The sequence below is a fragment of the Neomonachus schauinslandi genome, chromosome 10 (assembly GCF_002201575.2).
Source record: "Neomonachus schauinslandi chromosome 10, ASM220157v2, whole genome shotgun sequence".
NCBI lineage: Eukaryota > Metazoa > Chordata > Mammalia > Carnivora > Phocidae > Neomonachus > Neomonachus schauinslandi.
The window spans coordinates 7,479,409-7,488,921 of record NC_058412.1 but is presented as its reverse complement, the minus strand read 5'-3'; the positions used below and the strand labels follow the sequence as shown (position 1 = coordinate 7,488,921).

The 9,513-nt window shown below is 55.1% G+C and overlaps 1 protein-coding gene across 2 annotated transcripts in view; it reads right to left on the bottom strand.

The window, feature by feature from the left end:
- Positions 1–8,532, bottom strand: part of HPCAL1 (hippocalcin like 1) — a 108,960-nt gene extending 100,428 nt beyond the window's left edge. For both annotated transcript variants that reach the window (XM_021697376.1, XM_021697377.1), the window contains exon 1: positions 8,227–8,532. The gene's annotated coding sequence lies outside the window, so the exon portion shown is untranslated. The remainder of the gene's footprint in view (positions 1–8,226) is intronic.
- Positions 8,533–9,513: the final 981 nt, after the last annotated feature.

The following is a 9,513-nucleotide window of genomic DNA, read 5'->3' as shown; positions in this document are numbered from 1 at the left end:
GATGATGGGGAGGATGGTGGTGATGACAGTGAAGGTGGTGATGACGGGGACAGTGATGGTCAGAATGATAATGTGGGAAGCCAGCATGTGGCCCAGGACAAAGCACAGGGGAAAGGAGCAATGGGCCGCAGTGAGATCTTCACGCTGCCTGCGGTGGCCTGGCCGAGAAGACCTGGAATTCCTCACCCATGCTATAACTCCCCTCCCCCTACCTCCTCCAATGATAGCTAAAATCATTCCCAAATGCATAAGCTTTCACTTTATAGCTAGCTCTGAAAACAATCAGCCAGGCCATTTTGTTTTGAGGGCAGGTCATAGCGTATCACCAAGAACATATGCTAATAAAAGCAGCAATTCTTTATCCCATCTTCAGAGAGAAAGAAGAGGGACAAACACTCCCCAGAGAATAAGAATGGATCATAAGTGCCAAAGGTCCAGCATGAAAGAAGGCCAAGCCTCGACATCTGTCCGAGGCCTCTTCGTACCTTCACTTACTGAAACGAAAGACACCCAAAGAAGGCAAAGCAACCACCATATTTTGTCTCCCACCCTTGGAAGCTGAGCCAGACTGTCCAGGCTGCGTCACCAAGCATGGGATTGGCACTGCATGACTGAGGATTTTTAATAAAGCCTTATTCCTGCCACTGCCGCCCCACGCTTTGGAGAGGGCTGAGAGAGAGAGAGAGAGCGCACACGACCACTCCTGCCCACCCACAGCCCTGCCTTGGGCCCACGGTTGGGGCATAGGCTTTTCTAGACATCCCACGCTCATTCTGGCAGGAGTGACTCTCCAGCCCCACATGTAAATACAGAAAATTGTACGATGTTGGAAATGATTCATTTTTAAACCCAGGTGATTGATTTTGAGAGGTTCTCACTTCCCTCCAAAAATGGATTGTAGCACAGCAAAGAGAAAGGATGGGAGTGACAGGGAAGGGTGGGGAGCTGTCGTCAATTCTGCTTTCTGGAAATGTCTGTTAAATGCACAGGAAGGAAGCAGAGACTTGAGCATTTTGCTGCTGGAGGGGGAAAACAGTGCTATGATCCGTACACACCGCTGCAGAGAATCGTAATCCTGCCGGCGTTCCCCAGAGTCCCCGGGCCCATTAGCACACAAGCCAACTCCATAAAGGCTTCCGGGCCCCCTGGGAGACAGGGGTTCAAGAGGTCAGGGCCTCACTGAGTCTGAGAAATAACCTACCTAGATCTGAGGAATGACCTAACCTAGATCTCTTTGTCACCACGGCTGTGTCAGCGACCCTCACAGAGGCTTCTGAGAAGACATGAGCTGGGCAATCCAAAATGGCAGCTCCCTAACCTCCAAGTCATGGCCCCCACCAGCTCCCCTCTAGGAGCCTTCACACACATTCACAGGCTCTCACATCAAATGCTTCGCTACTACAGGGTGGGTCAAAAGATGCCTAATAAACCTGAATATGAAAAGAAATCCTTAGCGGCAGAGGAGGCACACCACCCAAGAACGTTTAAATAGCAACAACGGCCACCACTTAGCACAGACATGTGACCAGCCCAAGACTCCACGGCTCTAGGTCCACGTTCCATGTGATAGTCCAACGTGGCCCCGGAACCCCTTCATAGACGTGAGCAAACTCGGGCTCAGAAAGTGTCACCCAGCTAATAAATGACAGAGCAGAGCCCGCCTCAAACCCAGGTCTGCTGGACCCCAACATCTGCGATCTTCCGAAAGAAACAAGACACTCTTGCTGTCGACCAAGAAAGTTCTCCGCCTCGGTGGGAGACAGAGACCATTTGTGTTTTCTGTTTGGTTTTGTTTTCTACCTCTACAGGAGTGTTTCTTTTTTGTTGTTCTTGGGTTTTTTTTTTAATTTTATTAGTGAACAGACAGTGGAGAGAGACCACTTGTGACCTGGTGGTCAGACCCGGATCTACCTGCCTATGCTGCGTATACAATTTCTGTGACTCAATTTGCAATCTGTAAAATGGGGTCTCCTCCTCTGCTTTTCCTTGAAGAACAAAAATAACCCAAGAAGGGAAGTTCTGAAATGCACAGGCCAGGCAAGTGCACTCCCCTCCCGGGGCCTCTGTCTGTCTACCTCCCAGTAGACCTCTCTGCTCCCACGCACACTTACGTCACTCCTACATGGTCAGCTGTGGGCCAAGTACTGGGGCAAATGAAGACGCGCCATATTCCGCCCGTGCCCTACAAGGAATTTCCATGGCTCGGAGGCCATACAAGAAAAACTGAACATTACTCTGAGAAAAGCCCCAGAAGGGCAGATCCCGACTACCAAACGGGTAGGAGAGAACGAACCCTGGCTTATTTCTTATAAGGTTCTTCTACTTCTTGCCCACGGCTTGGCTGAGTTGGTGTGCTCTGGGCATCCTGGATTTTTTCGTTTAAAAAATTAGTTTGACCCCTTCTGCCTCACTCTGTACTTTAAATTCGAACCCCCTGCTGGATACTCAGGAGCTGACTGATGAGAGAAATGGGGGGAAGCAACTTCACTGAGCGCAGCCAACAGGCCCTATAGGTACCCCAGGCGCCCAGCGCTGCGCTAGGGGAGGGATGGGGGCCAGAAGGATGCAGTCACTGCGTCAAAGAGCTGGCCAGCCCTCGGGCAGGCAAGCACCCAGCCTCTTTGATCAGCCTGAGGGAGCAATCAATTCTCACTGGAAAACTCCAGGAAAGCCTCAAGGAGGAGGCCCTGGAGCCAAATCTACAAATGAGAGTCGGGAAGAAAAGGCAAATCTAGAGACAGAAAGCCCATTAGTGGTTGCCTTGGGGTGGGGGCGGGGACAAAGAGTGACAATAAATGGGTCGGAGGGAGCTTTCTGGGGTGATGCAAAGGTTCTAAAATTGGATTGTGGTGACAGTTGCACAATTCTGTAAATTCACTGAAAAGTACTGGATTGTGCATTTGAAATGGGTACACTCCACGGTATATAAATAATATCTCAATAAAGCTGTTAGTTAAAAAGATTTTTTTTCCAAGGATGAGTAGGAGTTTAGCAGATAAAGAAGTCTGGATGGGAAAGAAGAAAGGCAGGTGCTGTGGCAACCCGGCTACCCTGACCCTCCTAGTCCCACCTCCCCCCAGACACCTGCACCCCTCCCAGCACAGCTGAGAAGGTTAGTTCCCAGAGAAGGTTAGTTCCCTGCCCGCCCTAGCCCAGGGGGAGGAGCTTCCCTGGAGCACTTGTCAAGCTCTGAGGGCTCCTCTGAGGGTCTCCCCAGTCCCCAGCCCAAGCTGGGCTCCGGCAGGGAGGAAGCCTGTGTCGGGCTTTCAGAGTCCTGCTTGGAGCAAGGCGCCCAGCAGGTGTTCAGAAGAACACTTACTGGGCAAGAACATGAACTTGGGGCCGGGGGTGGCTGGGGGGCCAGAGTGCAGAGTGAGAGGACAAAATCTGTTTTCCATAGTAACCTGACGACAGCAATGACTCAAGTGGAAGCGGGGCTCCAGGATAAGGGATGAGAAAGCTCTGCTGTGTGGGAACAGGAGCCTTGGGGTGGTCGGAGAGGAGGGGCTAGGGCAACAGAGGACTGACCGATTCCGGATTTCCGGACAGACAAAGAAAGGGAAAGAGCCCAGAAACACTCCTGAGGTTTCTAGCTGGAATGAACGAGTAGGCGAGAGGCATTCATTACAACAGGTAGAGGGACCCGCTTGGGGGTGGAAGGAAGTTCTGGGCTCTGCTTTGATGTGGAGCAGCGTGGAGCCTGCATGCTGGGTCTGAGCATGGGGAGAGCTCAGGTTTGCTCACCTGCCAATGCACAGACGTGAGCCCAGGTGAAAGGAGAGCCCTTAGACTGTGCTTGACTAAGGGACCTCCCTGGCCAAAAGAGGCTCGGGGAAGATTTGAGGCAGATACTGAGGCAATCGAGGGAGACTTCCACGAGAACCGCGCACCCCCCCAAAGCCTTCTTCCTGTCTGCAGAATCATGGCAGCTTTATCCACGGAGTACAAATTGAACTATCCTGAGTGTTTCTTAGCCAAGAGTCACAAACCCATCACTCGCTCCTCAGAAACTTCCCGTCGAGTGAGGCAGGTGGGACTGACGCCAGCACCCCGACCCATCTCCTGGCTTGCTGCCAACCTGAGCCGCACCTCAAGAGCTGAAAAGCAACAGATATCCGGAAAACACAGCTGCTGGATTAGCAGGTGTGGGGGCGCGCTTGGCTTATAAAGGTAAATGAAGGGGCGCCTGGGTGGCTCAGTCGGTTAAGCTTCTGCTTTCGGCTCAGGTCGTGATCTCGGGGTCCTGGGATCGAGCCCCATATTGGGCTCCCTGCTCAGCGGGAAGCCTGCTTCTCCCTCTCCCTCTGCTCCTCACCCCCGCTCATGCGCACTCTCACTCTCTCAAATAAATAAGTAAAATCTTTAAAAAAAAAAAAGGTAAATGCAAAGAGCCCCAAGAAGACATCTCTGTGCACCTGCAGCCAGCAGGGGAGGGCTGCAACAGGAGGAGCCTGGGATCTCTCCGAAAGTGTCTTTAGTTAGTCATGCCTCATAAATGCAGAGATATGAAGCTTTGCCTCTGAAATTCAATTATACTTGAAAGGACATGGCCAAGGCAGGGCTCTCTTAAAGGATTTACTGTGCTTTCCTGATGATAAAAAAAAAAAATGTCTTTAGACTTGCACCTTGCTCATCAGTGCCTAAGAAATGTTCACCTGTCAAACCGTATTGATTAACGGAAGTTACATTAAAACTCACGCCACTAGATTCCAACCCCTTTTTTTTTTTTTTGGTGGAAAGTGATTTGAAAGAAATATTTTTCCCCATGGTGCAAGAGTCACCGAGACAGCCCCTACCTAAGCCTGCTTTGCCATCTCCATATACCATTACCTGTCATTCCCTGATTAGAAACTCAACCCAAAGGGAAGAGGACAAGAGCCACATGAGATGCACAGCCTTACGTGTGGGCATGAAAACACCAAAGAAACCCAATGAGACCGTGGGAGAATGGTGAATCCCACAGTAGAGAGAGCGCGATTAAGGTTTATAACTGCCCTCCTTCCACAAACACAATGACATCTGACAAACTAGCAAAATACTCATAATCCCCCATCAAGCCCGGGCTGGCAACTCACAAATTGGAAGCATTATCCCATAACAAACAAGCTTGGTTTAGGGCTTGCTGGCATGCTAAATTCTAACACAAACCTGATCCTGATCTAGATAAAATTTCAGCTGCAAAATAGCTTACTCTGTGTTGCCAAATAACTCTGGGGCTCCTTAGTAGTCTCCAGGATTAACACTAGTCCCTAAGTGACCTAGGCACTTTACCACTTATGAGTGGCTGGCTATACAAGGGCCCAGGACAAGCTGGGGGAAAGGACCACAGGCATAAGGGGGAGACAGACTGCTTAATAGGGTATTTTTATGGGAAAAGGCAACCCTTGGAACTGTGCACATGGAGCCCCAAAGGCAGTGGGTCTGAGGCCCCTGGAAAGCACTACTGCTTTACCAGATCAAACTCCAGAGCAGCCCCAGGTAGAGAGAGAGAGCTCAGTAAGGAGGAGGCCCCGGATGGGGACTGTGCGTGAAGGCGAGTCCACTCCTTGTCACTCAACAGCTTGTATTTCTAATTCTGCACAGCCCAGTGGCCAAAAAGGGGCATTAAGATAAAATTCTGAAGGAATTAGTCCAAGCTCCTTTATATCTCTTAGTTTCCCTCTAGAGGGCTTATTGGAAATGAATGGACCACCGGCTAGGGTTTGGGCAAATCTCTGTTCTTCTGGCGGTTTGACCTATTGTTTCTCCATAAGTCTGTGCTTCCAGGCATCTGATTCCCAATGCCAGGTGCCCCAAATTATCATCGCACGTTGACGTCTATTTTTCACCTTACAAAAAGCATCCAAGTGGAACCCAAAGGGAGCAGCAAGGCTAAAAACGCACCACATCCCACGGCAAGTGAGAGGCAGAGCCCCTGGGCCTTCCCTCCAGCACATTATCCAATAAAGCCTCAAGAGCTCAGTAATTACAGGTGCTCTCAAAAGTGAAACAGAAATAGATCTAGGGCCGAAACACTGGTTTGCTTGAGACAAAGGGCTGGTTTTAAGCAGCAAAATACAAAACAGCCACCCCAACAACAAACAGCCCAGCTTTTGGTCTGTCTTCTGAGCTGAGAAAGCCAGCCTGATTTTTTTTTTTTTTCTTCAGTATTATTCAATCTGATTATGGGGAAGAGAGTAGGATTGAGATGAAAAGCCCTTTTCTCCTCCAGGATATAAAATCATTTTATGCAACAGAAAAAGCAGGTTGCATTCTAAGTGTGCCCCTGACACCAAATCAGATGAAAACTTAGCTCATCCAAGTCCCCTGGCCTGCCATCACCACTGAGACCTCAGCATTCGGGGCTGGCAGAAGACAGACCAAGCAAGAGCTTTCTGCTCCCGTTTCATAAAAGCCTGCAAAGGATTCCAGCTTCCCTGAGCACACCCACCGGGAGCAGGTGATCCCGGGAAACACATCCCATACCTACTCACAGCCCAGCTGATGATCCCCATGGCCCCCGAGCCCATTCCATGCGGATGCTCCATTTTGAGAGCGTCATGCACCATGAGGTCGGCTGCTCCCTTCGTGAAAGGTTATTTGTTTTTCCGACTGGGAAGGGTCCTGAGAGGAAGAAAGAAACCACAGCGATGGAGGGAAGGAATCCCCAGCTCTGGCAGAAGGCAGCAGGGCAGCCGGGGCCAGCTGGCCCTGCCGGGTCTAGCAAGCGCTATGCTGCGGTTGGCAGGACTCTCCCTGAGAGTGAATTGTGGTTGGAGAGTGTGCACGTTCACTGCAGTTCAATGTTACGTAGTAGTAGGCTTCAAACTAAATATTTTAAAAATTAAGGGGCAGGACTAGGAGGAAGGATCCCACGCGCCCTTGGCCTGCGTAAGGCTGATCCAAGAGAGACGCGGTTGCATGGCTGGGGGGAGGGGTCGGAGGGCGTCCAACGCCGAGGCCCAAGGCAGCACTTGCGGTCCTGGCAAACACCCTCCTCTAGGGGGACTCGGTGTTGTCCGGGAGTAAAGGAGATGGCCTTCAGCTTGACCAGGCCCGGCCGGGATGCCCTGGGAGCCCGAGGTCCGTCTCTGCGGGGAGCGCCACCTTCACGCCCTGGCTGTCAGACTCTGCAAGCCTCAAGCCCCGGGGACTAGGCACTTGTTGAACAAAAAGGCTCCCGACTCCAGCAGCCGCCGCAGTTGGCCAGGAGAGGGACCCCCAGCTCGGGCGCGGGAGCCTTCGCGGCTGGGCGCTGCGCGCTCCTGCACACTCGCGGCGGCGCCGCCCGGGGGGTGCGGCGAGCAGGCAGCGCACCCGGCAGCCTAAACTTTCTCGAATCTCGGTGCTTCGCAGTTAAGTTAGGGCCGTGAGAGAGGCACAAAACACGCGCGGGGGGGTGGGGGGAGGCAGGGGATGTAATAGCCCCACCACGACAAAGGGAAAAAAAGGATTAAAAAATGAGAGACACTAATTGACACTAATTCAATTAACTTAGCACCTACTATGTGCCAAGCACGAGGCCAAGAGCTATCCTTAGTGCGTTCTCATTTTAAATGTCACGGCAGACCCCTAGGGAGGAACTGTCCCCATTTGATAGAGAAGCAAAGCTCAACCAGAGAAGGTGGCGTGTCTGGCCCAGGTCGCAGTGCGGGTCACGGCGAGGCCAGGGCTCCTAACTCCGGAGCAGGGCTCTGTCCGTCGCCCCTCGGCCTAGTAAGAAGGGAGCAGATGGCCGCCGCGCCAGCCCCCAACCCTGGAGGGAGCACACCTGCCACCCACGTGGGCCTCGCGGACCTGCCCCCCAGCGGGGCTAGCCCAGGCTGCCCCAGAGGCCCGCGCTAGCTCCTTTGGATCCCAGCTGTCCCCGGAGCCCCTGGAGCTCCGCACTGCGCCGGCCGGCGGGAGACAGAGGGCTCCGCACACAGGGCTGGACCGCCCACGCCCACCCGCCACCCGCCCCGCCACTCGTCCCCACCAGCAACTGCGCCCGGACACACAATTCCACAAACGCAACCCCAAAATGTGCACACCCACTGTACACACGGATCCCCACGAGGACACGCCATTCCAGGGACACACCATCGTCCTCGGTCACCCACAACTCCACCACGCAAACACAGGCACCCCCAACACACACACACGCGCGCGCGCACACACACACACACACGCAGAGAGCCCGGTCGCAGCTCACACCGGTGCACACGCCCGCACTCTCCGCAGACAGCAGCCCCCCGGTTGCCCTACCTGCTCCGGCGCAGGACGCGGTCCGCCGGCTTCCCGAGCCCAAGTTCGGCGCGGCTGGCGCTGGGGCGGGAGCGGGCCGCTGCCCGGGACTAGCGCGCCGAGGCCGGGAAGGGTGGCTAGGAGCGCGGGCCTCCGTGCGCCCGCAGCCTCCGCGCCGGCCCTGCGCTCATCGCCTCCCAGAAAAACAAAAGGAAGCCGGCAGCGAGGGAGGGAGCGAGCTGGAGGCGCCCGCCCGTCCACCGGTCCGCCCGTCCGCCGCCTGCAGTCGCCGCGGCCCGCCTGCCAGCGCCGGGAAGGAAGGGACTCGAAGGCGGGACCCGGAGGCGGGGGCCGGGGGCGGGGCGTGCGGCCGGGGCTGGCGCTCAAGTTTCCTGCGGACCCGCCCCCGCAGGGCCACGCCCTCACACTTAGCCCCGCCCACCTACCCTGCTTGGGTCGCGCCCCTGTCCCTAGCCACGCCCCTTGCTGGCCCTTCGGTGCCGGGCCTCCGAGCCTTCCAAGCCGGGCCCCTCACTTGCTCCGTAGCGCACTCTCCGCCCAGTCTAGGCCCTGACCCGGTCCCAGTCCCGGGTGGATTTCGGCGCAGGAGCGAAGCCGAGCACCGGTTCCGCCTCCCTAACCCTTGGCCTCTGGCCTGCGGGTGTGGGAGAGGCGGGGAGGCGGCACAGGGAGGGGCCAGCTCCGTGCCCACTCCCCCGCCTCCCCAATCCTCTGCAGGAAGTGAGGCCCAGGTGGCCCAGAAAGGGAAGAGGCCGGAGTCGCCCCAGGCCGTCTCCCAGGGCCCTCTGGCACCCTCACCGCCAGCCCCCTGAGCAGATACCACAGGCCTTCCCGCGCCTCCTTCTGGGAAGGAGCCGAGGACCGGGAGGAAGGACACCTGAGTTCCAGTTCTGGTTGCCTTTGCCAGTTCTGGGCGATTGGGGCAAGTCCCTGAGACTCCCGCGGGCTTGGTTTCCCCACCTATAAGATGGACGGGAGGAGGGGCAGGCTGCTTCGGGCCCCTCCCTCCCTGACATGCTGTGGGTCTTTAGTCTCTGCTGAGGAAGGGACTTGGTGGACATCTCGGTCCCAGGGACAGGCGGCCTGGGAGTCAGGGAGAGACAAACCTGTGTTTCCCATAGACTTCCTCTGTCCCCCTCCGAACGCACCTGCCTGAGAGGGAAGGAAAAAGGGACTGTGCTTCCCAGAGCCCCTCACCCCAGTAGCTCCTGAAAATCTGGGCCCGGGAAAAAGCAAATATATACACACACCCACCACTACCACCACCACCCACCCCAAACATCCCCG